General features: G+C 28.1%; 1 long non-coding RNA gene and 1 pseudogene across 1 annotated transcript; one reads left to right on the forward strand and one right to left on the reverse strand.

Moving 5' to 3' along the window:
• Positions 1–794: 794 nt before the first annotated feature.
• LOC111877746 (uncharacterized) lies at positions 795–1,811 on the reverse strand. Its single transcript, XR_002845519.3, has 3 exons — positions 1,578–1,811; positions 1,353–1,417; positions 795–946 (listed from the first exon to the last, which is right to left on the reverse strand). It is a non-coding gene; the product is annotated as an uncharacterized LOC111877746 (long non-coding RNA).
• Positions 1,812–2,466: 655 nt separating this feature from the next.
• LOC128133892 (uncharacterized) lies at positions 2,467–2,934 on the forward strand (annotated as a pseudogene).
• Positions 2,935–9,265: the final 6,331 nt, after the last annotated feature.

A 9,265-nucleotide genomic window follows, 5' to 3' on the forward strand; every position in this document is an offset into this window, starting at 1 on the left:
TCATTCGTGTAATTTACTCAACATCATATGGAAATCTTGGATATGGATTTTAGATGGAAATCATGTACATAAATAATAAAACACTTTCATAACATCATCAATATACAACACCATACCCCTTTCGAAAAAAAAATATACAACACCATACTTTCAATAGAACTTTCAAATAAACTGTAACTTCTTTTTCAAAATAAAATAAAATAACTAAATCACATATACTTTCAATTAAAATTTATCAAGAATAAAAAGATTTTTTCTCACTTTCAAAGGAAACTTCGGGTTTCAAATGAAAACTTAAGCACGGTTTCATAAAACTAAAAATGGAAAAAACCTTGAACCTATATCGTTCTCTGAAGAACATTTGGAAGAAAAGATAATAGCCTGAACAGATTAAGCCATACAAATAAAACCCACGAAATACTTTGCTCTGTCATGGAAATCAAATAAAGCTAAATCCCTCTCTTGCATATGGGATTCGGATTGCCAAGGTTGAAGGAAAAAAGAAAATGCTCAAAAATCTACAAATATAAAAACATTCAGAAACTAAAACGCATTTGGCATGCTAAAATACAACACAAATGCAAATCTTTACCGTCATCACTTGAAACTCAAACATCACCTTCACTTTTTTCTAGAAATCAAGAACAAAACACGGTACTATTCTTCATTCTACGGACTTTAAAATAATCAATCATTAAAACCTAAAAAATAACCAAAATCCAGAAAACTCAAAATCAAAGAAAACCAAATAAATCACCAGATTACGACATTAAATCAAACAAATATAACAACAAACGACATATGAACAACTATGTTTCAAGACGATAAAATAATGTTGATAACTATAGAAAAATCTGGAAACCCTTTTTCAAACAGATCCATATTCCCTTTTTCATCTGAATTTTTTTTCTCATCCGAAGTTGAAGACCTTCTCACTACAACATACCTGAAACCCATGAAGACATGTATTACTATTTTTTTAAAATGAAATACTTCATCGGTTGCACACACATACACGGTTAAAAGCACACAGTTAATAACACACATGCTATCACAATATAACTTCGACATCCCCTGCCTCCAACATCTAATATCTAACATCAGCCTTTGACTTTTCAACTTTGTCATAGCCTTAATATTATATTTTTTTAAATCTTTACCATTATCTTCATTCCAGCTTGATCTGCTAGCAATTCAAATATACACCAGAATAAAATCACAAAATCAGTATTTCTTATGTGTGAAATCGAACCTATAATGATTGTGATAGAAACAAAAAAAACGCAATTAAAAATAGCAAAGGCTGAAGTGGTTCGTTCAACAAAAAAAGATGCAATAAACAAAAATATAACCTCTAAAAACTCTAGAACACCAAGAAAATTTGGAGGTTCATTCATCATGTTCCAGAACTTTGGACCTGAAAAAAAAACATGGTGCGTTCAACAGTCTTGAGAAGAAAACCAAAAATCAAACCAACTAAAAAAACCCATCCTTTCTCTACTTCAAGATTATTTGAAATCGAAACTAACACAAAAATCGGTTAATACACATGACATAAGGAAAGAGATTTTGACTACCGATTCGCAGATGGGATTCCATATTCGTAAGTCGATGAGTGTAACAACGGACGTGAGGAATGGTGAGGTTTTTGAGCGAGATTTAGGTGGTGTCGTTAAACGTTGACGGTGATGTAGAGTATAGTGGTGATGGTTACCGGTGGCAGTGTTGTAGAATTATGTGGCTTCAATGGCTTCTGAGAAGAGGAAGCGTTTTAGGGTAAATGTGTAGAACGGCTGAATGATGAGAAGCAATGAAATATTAGGGTGAGGTGTAAATTAGGGCAACAACGTGTTTCTCTATATCCGTTTCTATGTGTGTTTGAGAACTCTTTATTCTGATTGGTTGAGAGTATTTCACAAGGATTACGGATAGAAAAATGATCACCGTTGATTTTAGATCCAATGATCCAAAACTGGTTTCCTTGTTTTTTAAGACAAATGTCTTAAATTTTGATGGGCCCACAATTATAAACTCTTCATAAAATAGTATATATATATATATATATATATATATAATTAAATAAATAAGGGTAATTTAGTAATTTGTTTAGTAACTTCCAAAATTAATCCCTATAATCATGATATTGACATAATCTCTCCAATTTAAATCATGGACTACAAAACCGACTATCACCGGCGTTTTCTTTCTGGCCCGATCAGCAGCCACACGAATGGGGGAGGCAAAGAAGATCGTTGATCTCCAAGAGGGTGTTTTAGGTGGTTTAATCGACTGAATCGGATGGAGAGGAGGGTGAAGTGAGGGCAACAAGGGTTGTTTAGCAACTCTTCGCTTACTCTCTTCTGATTCTAACAGCGAGGGGTGAGACCAGAAAAGGGTCCGACGACAGGTGGGGATTCAATTGAATTTTGGGAATTAGGGTTTTCAAAAATTTTGATTGACAGAAATATGCAGCCAGAAATTTCAGAAGCAGTCGCTATACAAAATATGACGAGGGTTCCTGGCAAGAGAGGTAGGAATGAGATTCCACATGAGATAATTGAGGTTAGTCAGGATGAACTGATGAAGAATCGACCACGAGAAGACCAAGTCAAATCAACTGGAATAGCTTTTGGGCTCTCATATCAGGTAATTGGTTATATTTTCTTGGTCTCATGGTAAGAAGTAAGAACCCTGTTTCAGTTTGTAAGATTGAAAATGCTTTTTGATGTTCTAGAATTGTACTTATAGTCTCCTATTCTGAATTATTTTCAGCCGGCTTCTTCAGGGAAGGGGAAGCCAACGAAGCTGCACAAGAGGAAACATTAGATTAGATCTTTATACTTTGATATGAGATCTAAAGAGATGGAATTGGCAGAAAGGCGCTCAAAAGGCTTTCTCACAAAAGCAGAAACACAAGCCAAGTATGGATGGTAATAAACTCATAAATTTTTTGTATGTTGCATGTTAATGTTGTATCAATTTTTATTCTACAAATGAAAAGCATTGCAAAGAGTTTTGCTTGGTTTTCTCAAGAGCTCGTCAATGTTTCTGAAATGGAATCATGAATTCCAATTCTGTTGGAATGGAATCATGAATTCCAATTTTGTTGGAATCTAAACTACAATTTGGTTTTGTTTTGACAAAAGTTGATGCTTGAAGAACGGACCGCAAATTTGAAAGTGATTCTAAGCATTCTCAGAGAATATTATTCTTACATAATTTGATTCATGACAGTTATTTTCGTTAAATACATAATTTCATGGATGATCAAGGAAAGAGCTATTCTTCTGATAGAATAATATACAATAGAATGATAGGAGTTTATGTAATAATATATTCTGCTAGAATATTAAGGTCGAATAATATATATAATTTTATTTGTTATTAGTGAGTATTTCATTGTCATAGACTATTATATAAAGTTTTTATTTTTTTAAGAATGTAATGAAAAAATTGAAGTTGTATCCAAAAATGTGTTTATTAGTCGGTATTGGCATTCACATAGAATATCATTCTAATAGAAACATGTATCCTGAAATTTGTAGAGAATCTGATTCTAACAGAATAGAATCGGGTTTAATTATAAAAATTACGTTATAATTAAAATTAAAGTAATTAAAAAAATTAAAATTTTAAAATCAAGAGAGTTAATTATCCCCAAAAATATGGAATTTTCCTTTTTTAAATTTATCTCAATTGTCTAAACTACCCTTAGAATGAAATTAGATGGTATTTTTCAATTATCTTTAATTTAATAATATATATTAATCACTTTCTTAAATTAAGTAAAATGATTGGTCCACATTTATGCATACAATAACACAATAATTAGTGTAAACAAAATAACCTAAGACTATATATATATATATATATATATATATATATATATATATATATATATAGAGAGAGAGAGAGAGAGAGAGAGAGAGGTTCATTTGAGACCACCTATATTTTGTGAGACATAGGGACCAAATCTTAGTCATTGATCAAATTTGATCTTGTGGTTCAAAAAAAACCCTGATTAAAGCGCTTAATTAAACACTCAAGGGTAGATTAGTCAGCTTTTAATCATATAATGAAATCCCCTAATTTACATGATCTTTCCTTAATCAACGTAACAAAATCAGATTCGGTCTTTCATCCGTTGATTTCCTCATATGGATTTCTTAATCGCAACAATATTTTGATTGAATGAGAAGCAAAAAACTTGAGTTTTGTATGTTAATTGTCACTTACGCTGCGATGATTTGTGATTTTACAGGCTTGTTTAAAGAGATTTCAACAATTGATTAGTAGTTCACATCGATTTCAAGCTTTCACGAGCGGCTGATCATCAATTGATATCTTCGATTGAGATCATTTTCAGCAATTGGAGGTTTCATCGGAATCAGATCTTATCCCCTTCATTTGATGATTTTCAACTTCAGAACTAGATTGAAATTGATTTTTCACCAAAATACGCTTTCATCAAGTTACATAAACCGATGTTAACAATTGATCATAAGATTCATATCGCTTTCAGCATTTTCAAGCTTCGATTTTGCTTCCTGGTAAGCGCTTTCAACTATTCATCATCATCATCATCAGATCGAGATCGATTTTCAGCCCCTTCAGTCTTTGATTTTTACTCCTAGATCTTAAATTTTCAATCTAATAATGTATGTACAAAACAATTACTGTTCTCTAGCAAATTCTCTTAAACCATACATGCATTCTATGTGTTTGATGAAAATCCTGAATGAACAAAGATTTTAATGTATCATTCCCCTTTCCCATGGCTAATGTCTTCTTTAAGAATTGGAGTATACTTCTTAAAATATGAGTCACAATTGGTATAAAAAAATGTAATGTTAACTACTTTTATTATATTTACCATAGTTTTGTTAAAACATGTTTTTTTTTGTCAAACATAAAAATACTGGAGATGTCCTTTTAGCATAGTTTGGTTTGAATATGCTCTTGTTAAGTTGCAGAAAAGGATTGTGCTAAAGAAAAGACTATATGCTCTTAAATTTACCATATGTAAATTCAGGTGCATGATATACATAAGATGTTTTTAAAATATGATCATTATTATAGTTTTTTTTTAAATTTGTTTCCCATCAAACACAACAGGTTAGATGCCTCTTTTAGCAATGTTTATTATTCTTATTAATGTGTAGTAAGGGGATGTACTAAGAAAGATTATTAAATTCAGAGTATTTTTTGTCAGTGTTTACATTGTGTCTTGTATGATCAATTACATTACATAATATATTATTATGATGTATAATCACTCATAGACTTCATTTTGAGATCTTTGATTGTTTCCATACTTGATTCTAACAATTATTTCATTTATGGTTGCAGATAGTTGTAACTGATGAAGCTCAACTTGAAAGGAACTTGAATATTTCAAGCTATAAGTTTTCAACTACAAGTGTCAAGATTAATAAATATGTAATAGATTTTATATGTCACAAACATGTAATATTTTTTATGGTTTTTGGTGCATTGTTATGTGAATATAACTTTGTAAGACCCTTTTGAGATTATTCATATTCATCCCTTTATCTAACATGACAACCCAATGATCGAGTTTTATGGTTTTCAAATTATCAGTGTTTATCTAATCATTGGGATTCTTTGTTTTAGTTTCATCCACTATGTTGGCTTTTGATACTGTTATTCAATTCATTTGAATAAATAAAATTAATGTAAGATATTTAGAATTCAACTATAATATGAAAATTATACCATAATAAATAACACATTAATCATTAAACTAACAATATCCTTGTAACTTTAAGTTTTAATTTTAGAATATTACGTATTCTAATATCAGAATATGAACGTAATTTAAAAATATGACACATACTTTAAGAATATGAAAAATAATTTCAAAATATTTCACATTACTTAACTGTTAATCAAGTACTATCACAATACTTCACAAAAGATATATAAAACCAAGTTGTTTTCAACAAAAAACAGACTATCTATAATCATATATTACATATGATATAACAAAAACATTAGAAGCAAGTTGTTTCCAGTAAAACCAGAATTTCTAAAAGGATAATATGACACATATTTTCATAATATTTCACATTACCTTACAGTATGTCAAGTGCTATCAAAATATTACACATTACTTTAGTGAAAGGATTAAAGAAAGTAGTTTCTAACAGAATAACATCTAATATAAAAAAACAACAAATGACTCGTCAAATCATATGTGTATAATATCAAGTTATCAAGTAGAGATTTATAATATTAGAATCCTTACATAGCATAATTACATATTACACATAACAAAATATTATAACAATAGACTTTAATATCAAAATATTGCACACAATTTCGAAATATTACATATTAACAAACTAATATTAAATATGGAACATTTAGAATAAATAGAATAATAACATATCAATAAGTATTAGAAAACCCAAAATTTAATTAGGTATTATTCTATCAGAATACTCTACATGTAACTTATAATATCCTACAACATTATTTTGTTATAATATTCTAAATATAAGTTTTGAAAATAGATAACATATAACATTATTCTACTAGAATATTTTACATACACACGTTATTTTCACTTAATATATCAACTTATTTAATTGAAAACATAGAACATTATTCTATCAGAATATTCTAGTTATACACTTATAAGAACAAACAACATATAATATTAGAATACTAGAATATTATACATCTGTGTATTATAACATAAAACATATAATATTACCCTAACATAATATTCATAGTAATCAACTTAAAACAAATCAGCTTTTACAAATTAGAATATTCTAATTGTAATATTATAGTTCTATACAAGTTACCGATCAAACTATAACATTATTTTGTAAAAATATTCTATATGTACATACAACATATTTTATTCTTTTAGAATATTCTAATTTTATACATGTTTGAAGTTAGCCTATAATTTTTTATAGCAAATAACGCATAATATTATTCTATTAGAATAACATACATCTCCCTTTTATAATGACAAAAATAGAATATTATTTTATTATAATATTGTATATACAGACTTTAATTTTAAGCTTATCTAGTATGTAAAAGATATTACTAACATTATAAGACATTAACTACAAATTTCATGTATTATTATTTATAGCATAACTGTTCTTGAACCATAATATCATTTTATTAAACATTCACCAATCTTTAAACCTTCAGACCATAACTACTGTTTCCCAAAGATTCAACCGTTCATGTTATTGAAAATATAGAAAACATAGCTGCAATTCAAAAAAAGGATAATCTATATTTATTAACCATTAAACACTTCTAAATATTTTATCAATTCAACAGTCGTCATTCCATTTCTTCCCTTTTTACTCCAAGTTAAGATGTTTTGCTTGATCACAAGTTCCAAACTCCAAAAGAATTATTATACATGAACATACAACCTATAAAATTATTCTATCAGAATATTCTACATATACATAGTAAATAAGTCTTATTAACATTACATATATCTATAAATTATAATATCATTTTTTTTGTAAAAAGGTCATTACATATAAATCTATAAAAACCAACAAAATTTAACACTATTCTAATAGAATGTTTGAAATGTCAATTTTTTTGAGACCATAAGACCATAAGACCACTTTTCTCTAGTGAAATATTCTAATATTTCAGTGTTCATAAAAATATAATATATGTAATATTCTAATATTCTAATATTCTAAAACATAGAACATTACTCAAATAAAATTATTATACATGAACTTACAACCTATAAAATTATTCTATTAGAATATTTCTCATATACACCGTAAGTAAGTTTTATTAACATTACATATATCTATAAATTCTAAAATATTATTGTAAAAAGGTCATTACATATAAATCTATAAAATCAACATTTAACATTATTCTAATAGAATAATATAAATGTACAGAAAACCTATAACATTGCTCTTTTAGAATATTGTACATGAACTATAACAAAAAATGAACATTTGATCATAAAAAGTATGATATTTTAGATTGGTCAAAGCATAACTATTTTTTAACCATGACTATTATTCTGTGAAACATTCACGGGCCATTGAAACAACCATAACTATTATTCAAAACTAAAAAAAGATAACCAATATTCAAACGAACAAAACACTACCATGTCATTCATAATCAAAGACTTTCAAATATTCCAAAAAAAATATTCACGTTCTTCTAGTATGTTTCTTGCATCGATCCATTCCCTCATCATTTTTAATGACCATCCTTATCAACCTTTCCCTATTCCTTTGCTTCGTCAATTACTTTCTTATGGAATTGGAATCTGATTGGTCAAAGCATAACTATTTTGTATGCTTCGTACTCTGTAGAAAACCTTCTTTACCCAAGTCAATATTTCACATTTCCACTTACTGTTCCAAAATAAATTTCCATCTGTCGCATTAAGAACACATCAGAATCGCATTAAGAACACATCAAAATAAATTTCATTAGCTTTCAATGTGTATCAAACACTAATCCTAGCTACAGTAAATAATTTCAAAAGTATTTAACCGAAACTACAATAAAGAAGTTCATTTCTAGCCCAAGCTATAGTGAATCTGCATTAAACACTAACCATAGCTAATATATAAATCTCAGAAAAGTAATTCCTAAATTAGAATAAATTGTTTAACAACTTCCTAAAGCCTATTACAAGAGATGCTTTAGAATCTAAATTATGTAGAATCTAAATCTGAATATAATATTATCAAACTAAAACATAAAGAGATGAATTCAATTATGTCACGATAGAATAACAAATTCTCAAAATGTATTTTAGTTTTGACTTACCAAAGTAAGCAGTAACATCTGGTTAACCAATTAAATAACATCTTAAATCAAATTTATGAAGTAACACCTAACTTTACAAATCATAATACCTAGAATATTAAGTTACCAAAGACTATTTTACTAATATTTTTACTGGATCATCTAACTTATCAAACAAAGTAACATCTAAATCAAATTAAGAAGTACCATATTACTTATCAAACTAGAATACTTAGAATATCAAATTATCAAACAACATTTCACTAAATATTTACTAGATAATCCAATTACTCAAACAAAATAACATATAAAATCAATTTAGGAAGCAATTTATGTTTTCATAACATTCTATCATTTTCAATAACAATTTTCTTGCAGAAAATACGAAATCAATATAGAGTGCATTATGTTGAACACCTAGCGGGCGATCACTAAATTTACCAAACACTAGAAGTATGAAACTAAT

This window comes from Lactuca sativa, chromosome 4 (assembly GCF_002870075.4).
Source record: "Lactuca sativa cultivar Salinas chromosome 4, Lsat_Salinas_v11, whole genome shotgun sequence".
NCBI classification, from domain to species: domain Eukaryota; kingdom Viridiplantae; phylum Streptophyta; class Magnoliopsida; order Asterales; family Asteraceae; genus Lactuca; species Lactuca sativa.